Raw genomic sequence first — 15,972 nt, forward strand, 5'->3', positions numbered from 1 at the left:
CCCCCCCCCCAACTGGTCAAGCTCTGTGCTCAGCAGGAAGTCTGCTTGAGATTCTCTTTCCTCTCCTTCTGCACCTCCCTTCTCTTGTGCACATACTCTCTCTCTCTAAATAAAATCTTAAAAAAATTAAAAATAAAAATGTGTAACACATAATACATTTATTTTTATTTCAAAGTAATCAATAAATATTTTGATAATTAATCAATTTTAATTCTAATACAGTAAATTTAACCCACATAAACAAAAAGTTTTCATGTTCCTCAATTTTTTAAAGTATATGGAGTAGGTTTTTAAAAAATTTTTTAATACATAAAGTATTTATCTTTTAAATATGTGAAGGAGGTCCTTAGGGGAAAAAAACTTTGAGAACTGCTAATTTAAAAAAATTGTAAACATTTTTATTTCCTAACAAAATCCTCATCATATAAGTACTTCCTATCCCCAGAATTTTTAAAATATAAAAAAGAAATCTTTCAATTTTATAGGGTAATCACACAAACACAAAAAATAAAATGTAACCCAAGGAGTGTTACAATAGATGTGAAACTAAAGACTAACCTAGTCTAGAAAAAGCCTTCAGAAGTAAGAGTTGAGAATCAGCTTGGAAAGTGACTGGTAGTCTCCACAGCTAGGATCATCAAGATAATACTAATATTAGCAGCTATTAACTTATTTCCATTTTATAATAAGGAAGGCAATAGAAGAAACATTGTTTCACAGCCACCAAGAAATCAACAGTAAATAATGGCAGAGATTTTTGGAGGAGAAAGAGGTAAAAGATATGAAAGAAATTTTGTTATTTTGTTTTTTTCAGGTTATTAATTTATATTCATCACCATTAATGTGAGTTATTACATGTATTATTACAGAAGAGAAGACCGTAGTTAAAAGAAGCTAAGTAACAAGCCTAAGGTCCAATGCCAAGTAAATACTGGAGCCAGTATTGAAAAACAATTAGATCCATGTCCAAGGTCTCTCCTTTTATCTTTACATTACAAAATAATTTTGTCCTAACACATTAAAATTGCTTTATACTTCCCTGGCATATATAATGCATATTTGAATATTAAAATGTTAATCTCTTTATTAAAATTCTATTCTACATGTAGTGCAAAGAATGTGGGTGGTGCATTAATGTTAAATTTGTATTAATATGCATTGTGAACCTATGCAAATGGAAAAATCAATAAATGCCAGTGACATATGACATACACACTCTATGAGGCTAGATTAGGCAATATTTACACCATACCAACAACTCTGTGAGGGGAAAATCAAAACTAATATATGACTGAGTGCTTGGGGAACATAAAATAGATTATACATTTTTTAAAAGGGTTTTGAATTCCACAAATATTCAGTGGGCTCTCATGGGGCACGTGGCTAATAACAAAAGGTACATTCTTGCAGGAGTACTAATAGGATTGGACTGGATAGAGATAAGAACCATAGCAGAAATATAGGCCCCCAGATTTCCCAAAGTTTTGATAAAAGTATTTTCAAATTCTGTACGTCAGGAATCCCTTCTTAAAATAGCCTTCCTCCATCTGCCTTCTGTCACTAATGCTTGGCACTCTCATCCTGTCATCATAGGTATGAGTCTTATTCTGTCATCATAGGTATGAGATGGTATAGGGTAAGAACAGAGTCTCTGGACCTTAGGTTGGGTTATACAAAGCTGCACTGTTTACTAACTGTGTGACTCTGGGCAACTCACCTCAACCATCTGTGTCTCAGTGTTTTTATGGGTTGAAATTGGCATGATAATGGTACCCACCTCATAGCTTTTACCTTATTAATGATAAATAACCCTGAGACAAGTTTAAATGACTTAAATTATCATATTAGCATGCATTAATTGCTACAGATACTTTTCTGGGAGCAAATTTTGCTCAGAGAATATACAAGAAAGAGAATATACAAGAAAGATAAATCTTTTATTTCTGAAATAAGGGAAGATTGTAGGAACATATAGCATAGAATGAGTCCTCAAGACTAAAAGGGATTAAAAATACATACATACATATATACATACAGAATGAGTCCTCAGGAATAAAAGGGATTAAAAATGAATACATACATATATACATAGCTAATTAGTTGTTGCTTAATGAGCAACCACAGAACTACAGTGTCATACAATAGTAAATATTTATATCTCACATAAACTTGTGGAGTTTAGATGATTTTGATAGGGCCTGTTTGGGCTGTTCTGTTTAGTTGAGTTGGACTCCATCTTGCATCTACAAATAAGCTGAGGGTTCAGGGATAGTCTGGATTTGGCTGGGATGCCACATCTCGGAGCATCGATACGTTTGCCTGCTACGGTGACCTAGCTCAAGCACATACTTTTCATGGAGATGTGCACAGGAAGGAGTACAAGAGAGGAAGCCTGAGTGCTCACTTCAGCAGGACATATGCTAAAATTGGAACGATACAGAGAAGATTAGCATGGCCCTTGTGCAAGGATGACATGCAAATTCTTGAAGTGGTCCGTATTTAAAAGAGAGAGAGAGAGAGAGGAAGCCCCATCTCACAAGCGCTAGGTCACATCTGCTAAGCCTATCGTTGGCCAAAGTAGATGTAGTAGGTTGAATAGTGGTTGCTAAAAATATGTCCACATTTCATAACTTGTGAGAACAAGCTTCTTTGGTAAAAGGGTCTTACAGATGTAACTGTTAAAGGAACTCAAGATGAGATCATCCTGGATTACTGTGGGTGGTGGGCCCTACATCTATAGAGAAGAGGGGCAGACACAGACATAGAGGAGAGAACCATATGAAGATAGAGGCAGAGATTGGAATGTTTGAAGCCACTGCCAACTGGAAGAGGCAAGGAAGTGTTCTTCCCTAGAGGATCTGGAAGCAATGTAACCCTGTTGACAACCTTGATTTTGGAGTTCTGCCAGCCACAACTGGAAAGAATAAATTTCTGTTGTGTTAAGCCACCAAGTTTGTGGCAATTTGTTATGACAGCCTTAAGAAACTACTGTAACAGGTAACACTTTTGAACTTAGAGTGAAGTAGTGAGCAACGTAAGCACTGCTCACAGTGAACAGGCACCGCTCACAGGCACTGCAACATCCTATGGACAAGGGCTGAACACAGAGAAGTTTGAAGAATTGAGGTAATTAGTTCATTCCACCACATCCACCAGGACTCGGCCCCTACTTTCAAGAAAATGAAGAAGCTTCATGACACTTCTGTTTTCTAAGTTTTATGAAACATGAAAGATAAACCACTGTCACGTACTCACATGCTATATCATGTGATGTTATTTTGATTCATTACATGTTTGGGAAAAGACTCAAAGGGCCCCCTGTGATCTCTGCATCCTAGTAAATCATACGTTTATTTTAATCTTCTTTCTTTAAATGTGGGTGGCATCTGTGACTTGTTTCCAACCAACAGAATATGGCACAGGTGATGAGATGTTACTCCCATGATTATGTTATGAATAAGATTTCATCTTGCCAGCAGACTTGCTCTAGAGATTTCTCCCTTGCTGGCTTTGAAGAAGTAAATATCCATGTTAGGAAGTTCACATAGCAAGTTGTTGATGGAAGCCTTCAGGACCTGAGGGATACCTCTAGCTATCAGCCACCAAGAAGCTAGGGAAGTTCTGCAAACACATGGAACTGAATTCTGCCAACAACCTGAGAAAGCATGGAAGTGGATTCTTCCTCGTTGAGCCTCCAGATGAGAACACAGTTCAATGACACACAGTGCAGTCTTGTGATATCTGGAGTAGAGGGTCCAGCTAAGCGGAGCTTAGATTCCTGAATCACAGAAACGTTCAAATAATGAATGTTTGCTATTTTTTAAAAGATTTTTATTTATTTATCTGATAGAGAGTGAGTGAGTGAGAGAGCACAATCAGGGCGAGGGGGAGAGGGAGAAGCAGGCTCTCCACTGAGCAGGGAGCCTGATGTGGGACTTGATCCCAGGACCCTGGGATCAGGACCCGAGCCAAAGGCAGATGCTTAACTGACTGAGCCACCGAGGCGCCCCAGAATATGTGCTATTTTAAGCTTCTGAGATTGTAATAATGTCTTAAGCAGCAATAAACAAATAATATAATATGAAAAGGGACATTTTCATGCTTGTCAATCATAGATTAGTCTCAATATTTAGGGAATGAATCCAACATAAGCCACGGTTCTGAGATCTCTTTGCTTCTAAATCTAGTACAATATTTTAAATAAAAGGGACAGTGATGAACTGCAAGCATGTGCAGTAAAAGAGTACAACAGCAGAAAACTGTTTCCTGTGGAGAGGGGGGTTTAGTTTTGGTAGTGAACAAAGAGTTGGATAAAACAACTTAGTCTCTTTGTAAATCTAGAGATTTTTTTCAGTTGGGTGGTAGTAGTAGATTCATTTTGTACTGCTCTGGAGAGCAAAGTCATGACTAATGAATGGAGATCATAAACATGTGGTTAACTTTCTAAGTAAATGTGGACAATTAGAGAATAGGCTCACCAGGTAGAATGGTGAGTTTTTTGTTCCTGGAGAAATTTACACAAAGGTTGAATGAATGCCTATCCCTGATATTATGGATGGGGAGATGATAGAGAGATAGATGATAGATAGATAGATAGATAGATAGATAGATAGATAGATAGATAGATACATTAATGGATGTCCAGGTAGGTGGATAGTTGGATAGATGGAGATATAATATATATATACAGACTGATACATGGAGAGATGGAGGAGGTTTGGGTGGATAAATGAACAGATATAACTATGATTAGAGATCATACAGATTGACAGAAATGATAGATATGAGCTAGAAAGATAGATAGAACATAGATAATAGATAGATAGATGGTAGATATGAGATTGATGACAGAGGGAGAGAAAGGCTTAGCTGGATAAGTGAAGAAGTAGAAGAATGGGTGAATAGAGGGCTGGGTGTAGGGATAGATAGATGCATAGATAGAAGCATAGATGGACAGATAGTTAGCTAGCTAGAAAGCTAGCTAGACACAGATAGATGGATTCATAGATGCATAGATCGAGTATATGTATGTTTTTCTCAACCCTCTTCTTGAGTCCTAAAAAATTTCAAGTGTTTTTTTTGCACAGATATCTTGCCTTGGGGATGAAAATACTGTAAGTAGTGGAAACTTCCTTGCTAAAAGCGTTAGAAGTATGCTATATACTGTGAGCAAGGGGGAATGATAGCCCATTTATCAATCAATCTCATTCCTCTCAATGGTTAATATATTTCTTTTCTAAACTAATTTGTTTGTTGGATGGTGAGTGAATTACAAGCAGCACACGTTGGAATGCTTACTCTATCAAAACAGAAGTCAGCTGCTTTCTACAGCAATGGCTGATGCCAGCTGGCTAAAGAATGGCATTGGCTCCAGCTGTGTTTTGAAGCTACACATTTCATGTTTTACAGTCCAATCAGATGCACTGGCACGGAATGAAATGGGTCCAGAAAATACAAGAGAGGATGAAATGAATAGGAAGAGGATAATGCTAAGTAGTGAAATAAATTCTAGTCAGGATTCAAGTTAATCGGTCACATTACACACAAATATTCACAGTTAATAATGTGAAAGCATTATTTCAGTTTCTATAAAGCCTTTCATATGTAGATTTTAGTTAAATATATATATTACATATATTCATGAACAAGTTGTGCAAGTAAGAGAAAAAAATATGAAGAGATGTCATCTTTGGATTTGTCTCATTTGAATTTTAGCAAATTATTCTTGTATTTCTTTAGGATTTAAATAATGCATTCAGATTTTAATTTTATTTAATGTTACAAAATCAGAGTGACTTTTAGATTTTGAGTAAGTAAATATTAATATAAAGTATATATGTCAACCAAATCCTAATTCTCTCAATATTCTAATGTTTTCATTCGTCTATTCAAATACTGAGCACCTACTATGTGCCAGGAACTAAAATGAACATATTATAGAACATGAATGTTTTATAATCATTACTCTTAGGAAATCACTAGCTGAAAGGAGACATAGGAATAAATATTAATGATACATGGTGGGCACTAGAATAGAAGATTTTACTATATGTCAAAGCCTCAAGGGAAGGGAATAATCAATTCTCTTTTGAGACTGGCAAAAACTGGTTAGAGAAAATACTTTTGGTGTGCACTCTAGCATGAGTAGGAATGACCAGGAAGAGAAAAGAATGGGAGAAGGGATGTCAGGCCAGGGGGGCAGCATGAGGAATATGTAGAGATCGTGGTCATTTGGAAGAAGACTGAGTAAAATGGTATATCGTCTTGCCCAGGGAGATCTTTTGATGCAGTTCAGAATGAAATGGAGAGAGATGGAATATGAATGGGAAAGAGGGAGAGGAAAAAAATGAACTGCAAGAAAAAAAGGAAACACAAGTAAACTGAACTAGAATGTAAGCAAGGGAAAATGAAGAGAACTAAGATGGAAGGGGAAGAAGAGTCAGGTGTACAGATGTGAAAAAATCATTTATTCACGTGGTATTTTCTGCAGCTAAGATAAAAGAGCTATATAGTCATGTGTTTCATGTTGTGACTACATTACAATTTTTTAAATTAAAATTGAATCATTAGAAAAATGACACCTAGTAATGTAATTTCTAGGGTTACTTTGATGGTATCCCCTATTCGTATTCTAGGATTTTCAAGGGAATTTTTAAAAAACTATTTATTTATTTATTTATTTATTTATTTGACAGAGATAGAGACAGACAGCAAGAGAGGGAACACAAGCAGGGGGAGTGGGAGAGGAAGAAGCAGGCTCATAGCGGAAGACTGATGTGGGGCTCGATCCCATAACGCCGGGATCACGCCCTGAGCCGAAGGCAGACGCTTAACCGCTGTGCCACCCAGGCGCCCCTATTTATTTATTTTTTGAGGGGGAGAGAGAGAGAGAGAGAGAGAGAGAGAGAGCATGAGCAGGGGGGAGGGGCAAAGGAGAGGGAGAAGCAGACTCACTGCTAAGCAGGGAGCCTGCCCCAGGGCTTCATCCCAGAACCCTGAGATCATGACCTGAGCTGAAGGCAGAGGCCTGACCAAGCGAGCCACCCAGCTGCCCCTTTCAAGGGAATTTTTAGTAGCTCTAATATTTACTGCTGTAGTTATCTGCCCATTCATTTACTCTACTATCATATAATTCATCTATTCATTCAAAAAGGCTTTATGAGTCTCTTTGAATCTAGGGATAATGTTAGATATTAGGGATACGACAGTGAAAAAAATGGTTCAAGTCCTTTCTTTCTAATGAAATTGCCTTTTCTAACTAAAGTGACATCAGACTTGAGAAGAAGACACAAATTAGAACACAAAAGCTCAGATCTTTTTGCTTGCCATTTAGAATTGTTATCACCTCTTGTAATTACTTTCATGGACACTGGCTCTTACTTTGCCCCTGGAGAGTTCTGATTTGGCCAAAATGAACATGTTCCATTTTTCTGAATGCAAATTCAGATATTTGTATAAGATGGTTTTGTATGTTTATTCTCTTTGTGATTTATTTTAGGCCACTTTGCCAAGGCCTTTAATTGAATAAAATTGTTATTCCTATATTTATCTAGTTATAATAATCAGTACCCTTAGTTTTGATGCCAACTTTTCTCCATAAGCTGCCACAGGAGGGTAATGGCAATTGAAAAGCTACAAAGAGGTGGGAATAATTATTGTGACCAGCTTGTCATCAGAACAATTTCTATTAATCCTCAGAGAAAGTCCTGCCAATCCAGCAACGTTTCTTTCCCACTGGGAGGGTAAAGCTCCTTATCCTTTCTCCCTCCCTTCTCTAAATTGCTGCCCCATATTTACTGTTGAAACTGCATTATTGGCCGGTGACCTGATATTTTTCTCCTGCCTGCCAAATGGTTAGGAAACCACAAGCAGGCTTCTTCCTTTTCTGGAGGCAAAATTACCATACACAAACATCCGACTCAGGATAAGTAAATTACCTTGGTCAATTGATTTACAATTTATCTGGGGCAAGGTTTCGATAGAGATATTAAAAGGGAAGTAAAATTTATAATACTGACATAAAGCCCAGAATTCATTGCTTCTGCCAAGAGCAGCCACTCTCTACACTCCACCAGGCAGGTTAACTCAGCCTTTTGGCTTATTGGATTTTTCCATTTCCAGCAGTTTCATTTTTGCTTCGGGATTTAAATAACCTTCTGCTTAAGGCCCAAGTCCCCAGTAGAGTACAGCCTTGTGTATATGAGAATAGCAGCTCCATTGTCTCCTGGGTGTGCTATGGAATCTTATTACCCAGTGTCTGCCTTTGATTCCTCCTATTCTCCAGTAGGTGGTAGACAAGCAGTACTGTGACTACTTACTTAAGCTGCCAGAAAATGTGGGAATAGGAACCAGGGTGTTTTTCCCCGGGCAAGGAATAGATGAGGATGCATTAGGCTGTTGCTGCTTTCTTCCTAACTCTTGATCTGGCCATCAATCCTCTTTTAAAAGAAATGTATCAAGACATATTTTTTTAAAACATTACAAATGCTGGTCCAGTAGTATTATTCCAAAATAAAATTAATAAAATAAAGTAAAAATAATAAAAGAACAAAATAAATCGTTTTCTCACTGATGGATTGTTTTGGTTGTGAAGAAGTAGGTATTCTGAGAAAATTACGTAAAAGATACACAATCCTACATACCAGACTGCTGTCTTTCTCTTACTCAAGATTAACTTAAAAAGCATGGCTCCTCTGGACAGAAGAATAATGATTATTAAAAGTAAAAGAGAAAACACCAAATACTGACTTGGCTATGGTTGTGCTTTGACTGCACTAGGTAGGTGTACCATCTGTTCTAAATTTTCAACCTTTATTCGTAATGCTCATGTCACTGACTTGATTCTTATCTACTTCTTTGTATCCAAATTCAACCACCCTGTTATCCTTAAACCCTATTTCTACATATGGTTTTATCCCCAGTTTAAACATCCAGACATTATTCTTGGCCTTACATGGCCTATACATTTTCTTGCAAATACTGTGCACTTAATAATGCCCTATTATATTAAATTGTATTCATCTTATTTCTGCCCATGCTTTATAACAAAATTGGACCTGACTCCACCTTACCTTCTCATCTTACCTTTTCTCTTGATTTTTTACTGATACTCTGCAATGTGACCTGACTTTATCTTCAGGGTGTGTGGTACCCCCATAGCAAATGTGAACGTAGCAATCATTTGTTTATGCTCTCTATTCTGTGTCCACACTCTTTATTCCACCTTTACGATACACACTCCCCACCCCCATCTTCCCCAATATGCCTTTAAGTCCATGATTCCTATGGCACAAGTCAAGGCATATAAATGAGAAAATAATCTTGCTTGAATTTAACTTTCACAGACTGGAGACAGTGAGTTCAAGACAGAAAATTTCTTTAAGATGTGCCTGACTCTTAGTAAAAGCAGGGTTTCCTTTAGTGTCCATTTATCCTTCCTGTCCTAATGGGCACTTAAGGTTTCCACCTTGACAGAGAGAAGAAAACTAATGTAGATGACTCAGGAGCAATAGCATCTATGGCAATAGGATTGTGGGGACAATGCTGAACTTTACTGAGCCCTGTAATCATGGAAAGCATGACAGTTAAGGAAACTCTCCCACATCGTGTTCCTGGACATGGTTTGCTATAAAAAGAGCACTCTTCTCCACATGATTCAGCTAAAATTAATGGATGTCCCCTTTGCTTATCTATGACAAAGCCAGAAACAGATCTACAAATTTCTATTTATTGTCACATAAATGAATAGCTGAACTGCTTTGGTCCTACTAATTAGTCAGAACTGAATGCTTATCAGCTGACTTTGGTCAAGATTCTCTACCATCTCCCATGCTCCTGAACTTCGACTCATCCTCAGCCTGACCCAGTGTAACAACCCTCTGTAATGGACCCTCTCAAGAACAGGCTGGCTTTCCAGGTAACATTCACTGACCTACCATCCAATCATACCATCTTTGCTCACACCACTTCCCTAACCCTTGTTTCCTAGTCGCCAATGTCCTTCTTTATAAAACAGAAGCCCCTTTCTGTCTAATCTTTGCATAGCCAACAGATCTCTTGGTCAGAATATTCTCCCTATTGCAATAGACTCTCTCCCGCTATTGCAAATGTTCCTTTCACCTATTTTGCAATACGCCTTTTGAATAAAGTCTCTCCTTATCCAGATCCAGAGTTGTTTTTTATTTGATAGTTTCTGATGCTATGACTGGGATCAAGATTGGGCCACACCTATGGATTCCCACATCCTCACACAGGTTATGGTGCCTTGTGCATCCTTTGAACTCCCTTGCTGGTAGGCAATTCAAAGATGCTTCAGTGAATTCAGTTCTCAAACCAGGGTTCCAAACATCTTTTCTGTTGAAGTAGGAAGGAGTTACTTTGATTTCTTTCAGGCAAAGAGACTATTCTTTTAGCCTCTTCTCTGAGGCCTCTTGTTTCTCCTAGGTTCCCCACATCTGGAGATCATGCAGGACATTCCCTCTTTTCCTTTGGCCCCAGAGATTCCCTAAGGAATCTCCCTCAGCTCTCCATCCTAGGGATTGTGTGAAGAAATTAATCAAGTAGAATTCTAGCCCAGCTTCTTTAAAGTTTTCTTTTGTTTTTCTTTTTCCCCTTTGGGTTAACTCTCTGTTAACCCTATAGATATCCCTCTCTCTCCTCCCCCCTCTTCTGCCGGCGACTACATGCTTTGCTATTATAGCACTAATTTAGTCTAATACCTCTAATGATGGTATTATCTTCCATCTTTTCTGCAGCTCCCTTGAATCCTAATATCTGATCCGCTTCAATGTCTCTACCTACTGTATCCATTTATCCACCTTTGCCAGATCATTCTCTTCCCACTCCAGCCCCTCAATTCCCTATAGTCATTTGAATTTAAGTCCTCTTCCTCTGTTAGTGGCTCTCAACAGGCTCAAGGATCCCAAGAGCAACCATCAAAGGAAATAAGCTAGATATATACTCCCTCAGAAGAACTTTGGAGACACCAAGATGGCCTTCTGGTTTCTCCTCAGTCGTTGGCCTGAAATTTAGTCTACATTCTCCATAGAATTTTACATTGTGACAAATGAATTCATAAAGGTTCCCTCCACAATTATTGGTGGGGAGCAAAATCAGTTTGTCCCATCATCCAGAAAAACATTACTCATGAAAATGCAGAGGTGGGGAAAGAACAGAAGTCAGGTCTTTTATATAAACCAGTAAATTTTGTATTTTTGTGTTTATGCCTAAAACATAATTAAAATTTTAGAGTTGAAGCTATGGGTTCATTATTTTTGTCTGTCTGTATGTGTATGTATGCATGTTGTATGCATATGTAGTATTTTCTTACCTCTAAGTGGTATTTCCAAAATAGATTATATAGCCCCTTCAAAGAACTCTATTATAACTGATTTAAAAATAACTAAGCACTTATATAAATTGAATATTCTTAAAATTCCCAGAAAATGAAATTGAACTTAATCTAAAAATTTTATTTTAATAGTAATTATATTTTGTAGTATGTTAGTTTGCAGATAGTTTTCAAGAATTTTTTTAGTAATTTAAAACCTTAGACTTGCTATATTAAGTATACACAGTATGCAGGATATGTTTTCATTATTTAAAAAGGGTAATTTTTCCTAAAGTAAAATACCTATATTATTCCAGAATGAGAAAGATAAACTGTAGAAAAATACCTAAATGGGTATGGAAAATTGTGGAAGGTTTGCAGAAAGGGGATTTTATTTGCCCTGGTCAACACTAGCTAAGGTTTGATGGGTTTATTTCTAATATATCTAAATGAGACTTAGTATAGAATATTATACTCATAAAAAAAACTAGAGTTTGGTTTTCTCTTTGTTAAAATAAAAGTATTTTGGACTACTAGTCTCCTCTTAATAAGAGTTTGTAAAAGACTTTCCTTTACAATTTTAGTTATCTGCCTGGAAGGCAAACATTCTATACCTAATAGAAAAAAGATTTGCCCATAATCCCCTCTTTGAGATTCCTAGGGGATCCTTGGAAAATCACAAAAGATTTGTTCTTTCACTTTGTAAAAAGAAAAGTACTAAAATAAGTTTATTCGATATGTCATGAGATGCACAGGAAGTGTTGTCCTATCAGAAGAAATACTTAACAATCCATAGGTTAGATTTGGGTAAAAATATTATTAATATAAGTATTTCAGAAATTGTATAAAGTTCCTGGAGCTCTAACAAAGTCCTTGCTGTCCATAATGTTTTTATTTATTAAATTCCTAATGATGATTTGCCTGGTATTAAATAATAATATAGTATTATCTATCATAAATTCAGTTATTTTTTTAAAATGTACCATGCCACAGAAACAAACTTTCTTGTCAATTACCTTATTTTTGTAATAAACTCTAATCATTTATTTTAAATCTTTGATAATCTACAGATAGTTTTTTTCTTTTTAATCTAATTCTTCCATGATTGTGCTTACAATCAGCCACAGGCCAGAATTCAACAAAAAAGGACTTTGTCAGAGACCCATGGTAAAGACTGTGCCAGGTACTTGTGGTCCCAGTTTCTGATGACACTGCTTAAATAATTTTAAGACCCTACCACTGAATGAAGTCAAGGTTCCTAGAATTCTAATCGAGAAGCTGATGGATTCATTAGACTGCTAACCCAAGATAGTTGAAACAAGAATTAATATTGACAAGGGATGATAATGGGCTTCATTTGGAATACTGCTGATGCTTTAATGTCCAATTTTTCTGGAAATAAGGAACCTCTTTCTTTTTTCTCTGAAGATATCTATAACTCATAACAATTTAATATGCTGTGATTTTGTAAATAAAAATGAAATGTTTATGTTTTTCTCCAAGCTTGATCCCCTCCAGAATTTGGACTCTCTTATATTCTTATTTGCATAGGTCCAACAAGAATCTGGCCTCCTTGTTAACAGAACATATTGGAAACATAGGTTATAAAACCAAGGCTTTCAGTAAAATGTCCTATTTGAGAATGGTACTTGATTCAGATGTAACTAGACACTTCCAAAAAACTGTGGTTGACTTCATGGAACCAATGCTTATAAAGACCTCTTGGGAAAACTGGCTATGTACCCGACTTCGAGTGTTCACGGCCTTACAGATGACAAAAGAAAGTAACTTCTCAGCAAATTCAGGAAACTTAAGATATTTTGAGGTCACTTGTGAAGAACGTAATTTACCCAAATTGATAGATACTAAAGGTGAAATCTTATGATGAGTTATTGTGTTGGCTACCTGGCCTCAAGAGACTTTTAAAAATTGAATCTGAGATCCTTTATGAAAGCATCCAGCAAAACAAATTTATAAAGGCCTATACGTTAAATTATAACTTTTGCTGTACTTATGTAAATAATCAGGTCAAATCCTAATGAGATCAGTCTTATTTTACGATCAAGAATAATCTTTCTTTGGTATTATCTTTCATCAAAAGGGGAGTGACTATAGAGAGAAATTTTGTGTTTCAGTGAAAAACACTCTAGCTCACTCTAGAGAATTACCAGATCCTGTCCCAGTTCATTGTCATGGAGCTAATTTGCCCCTTTGTAATTTGCAGACAACTAATATGAAAAAACATTTTGTTACCTACCCATAAACTGGATCAATCTGTTATATTGCATGCAGTATCAATCTTCGCCAAAATTTCAATTCTTCTAGTTTCTTTCAATATCTTGCTACAGTCCACCAAACAAAGGTATCCATTTTTTTCTCCCTCCCTCCCGACTTCGTGGCCCTGAGAACTAAAATCTGACTGCCTAGATCTTTATTGCAACTTTAGGTTTCCTGTAGGTTGATTCTCCTCTCAGATCTGAAGAAGCATTGTGTGAGATAAAGCTCAAAGACTTGATATATACCTCAGAGGACTCATCACTGCAGCCGACTATGCATGGGCTGAACTTCTTCTAATAGCTGCTGCCTGGGTCACTGAGGAACTCTGGTAAAATGTTCAGGTCACACATGCCCTTGTATGAGAGGCAACCATGGCTGTGGAAAACAGTAGGAGCAACATCTTAGCTTTAATAACTCAAGGAGCATGTTGCATAATAGAAAGATTTTAGTCCATTGATTTCTTAAACTCTTATGTTAATATTTCCATTTTGCATTGTAGGCACCCCTCTCTTACAATGCCTAAAGCAACTAATTGTCACCATTTTTCAGTAGATGGATCAACTGATTTTGCAACAACAATGTCAACCAGAGTCCTCAGGGGACTATTTCTTAGACTCTCCTTTGCCCCATTTGGGAGATCTGGTTCCTTTGAGCTGCTCAGCAACGAATGCATATCATTAGTCTTGCAAAAAGGAGGGGCTGGCATGTTGAAGTTTACCTAAACCTTGTGACTCTGAAAAATAGGGAAGATTAATGAAATCCCCTCACTCTTGTGTTTGGAAAAATCTTGCTACGAATAAATACTCTTCCCGTACTACTTAGATAAGACTTGGGGATGCCTCCTTGTTTACCTTTGGTGAGGCCAAACACAGACTTATAATTCTCATTCTTTGCTTCATAAATGAAGAGCTGAACTATTTTTCCTCATTGATCAATTGTAGCAAAATGCTTGTAAACCAAATTTTGGTTAAGTTTCTTTTCTCTCCCAGACCCTTAAATTTTGACTCATTTTCAACCTGAGCCAGCATACAACCCCTCCTTTATTACCAACCCCCCCCCCAAGAATAGGTTGACTTCAAGGTAAATCATTTTTTGGTCTACTGTCCCATCATGCCACATTGCTCATCCTACTTCCCCAAACTTAGTTCTTTCTAGACTTGGGTACTCCTCTTTATAAAAGAAAAGTCTTGGGGCGCCTAGGTGGCTCAGTCGTTGGGCATCTGCCTTCGGCTCAGGGCCTGATCCCAGAGTCCTGGGATCGAGCCCCACATCGGGCTCCTCTGCTGGGAGCCTGCTTCTTCCTCTCCCACTCCCCCTGCTTGTGTTCCCTCTCTCGCTGGCTCTCTCTCTCTCTCTGTCAAATAAATAAAATCTTAAAAAAAAAAAAAAAAGAAAAGTCTTTTCTTTTCTACCTAACCATTAAAAATTCTTGCAGATCTCATAGAGCATTTTCCTTGTTATAATAACTTCTTTATTTGACAAGAGAACTGTAATACCAATTAATCTTAGGATTGTATTTGGTTTCAAATTTGGCCTGGTCCAGTGGCTTTTGATGTTGTTTCAACTGCAGAACTCTTTAAACAAACAGTAACATAAGACTTGACTGTGTAGAATATGCAATAGAGACTGATTGTATGTGAGTTTTGAGTTCCAAGTCAACAATGTTCAACAATAATAACAACAACAAAAAAGTGAATTTTTAATAATCAAAATTATCCAAAAAATCTTTTACAAAGGCTTGCTTTTTATTTTTTATTTTATTTTATTTTTTTTAAGATTTTATTTATTCATTTGACAGAGACAGCCAGCGAGAGCAGAAACACAAGCAGGGGGAGTGGGAGAGGAAGAAGCAGGCTCCCAGTGGAGGAATCTGATGCAGGGCTCCATCCCAGAACGCTGGGATCACGCCCTGAGCTGAAGGCAGGTGCTTAACGACTGAGCCACCCAGGCGCCCCCAAAGGCTTACTTTTTAGATCAACACTCTAAATTCTTAATAAACAACAAAGCCAAATTTTCCTATATCATTGAGTAGTTGATACGTCTTTGGTTTTGCGCTAGCAGTTGGTTTGAATAGAGAGGCCGTATGTAAAACATATTTCTTCAAATTCTAGAATCACACTCAAGGGTGAAAGGTACCCACAGACTAAACAATACATAGAAATTTAGAAATAACACCTACCAGTATCTCCCATTTTCCTCTGAATATGTGCTCATGGACTTATCTAAAATTTAATTTTAATAAGTTAAACTTTTGATGTGACTACATTCTATCAAAGCTGCTCCATCCACTAACCTCTCTTGCTTCTCCTTAACTCCTAAGAATCCTGAACTTCTATTCAGCATTAATTCAAACCCCCTGATCCAGC

The 15,972-nt window shown here is 37.1% G+C and overlaps 1 non-coding gene across 1 annotated transcript; it reads left to right on the forward strand.

Annotated features, from left to right (window-relative positions):
• The first annotated feature begins 2,396 nt into the window (after window positions 1-2,396).
• LOC121101597 lies at window positions 2,397-2,503 on the forward strand. Its single transcript, XR_005833581.1, has one exon. It is a non-coding gene; the product is annotated as a U6 spliceosomal RNA (small nuclear RNA).
• The last annotated feature ends 13,469 nt before the right edge of the window (window positions 2,504-15,972 follow it).

This window comes from Ursus maritimus, unplaced genomic scaffold (genome assembly GCF_017311325.1).
Source record: "Ursus maritimus isolate PB19 unplaced genomic scaffold, ASM1731132v1 scaffold_8, whole genome shotgun sequence".
Lineage (NCBI taxonomy): Eukaryota > Metazoa > Chordata > Mammalia > Carnivora > Ursidae > Ursus > Ursus maritimus.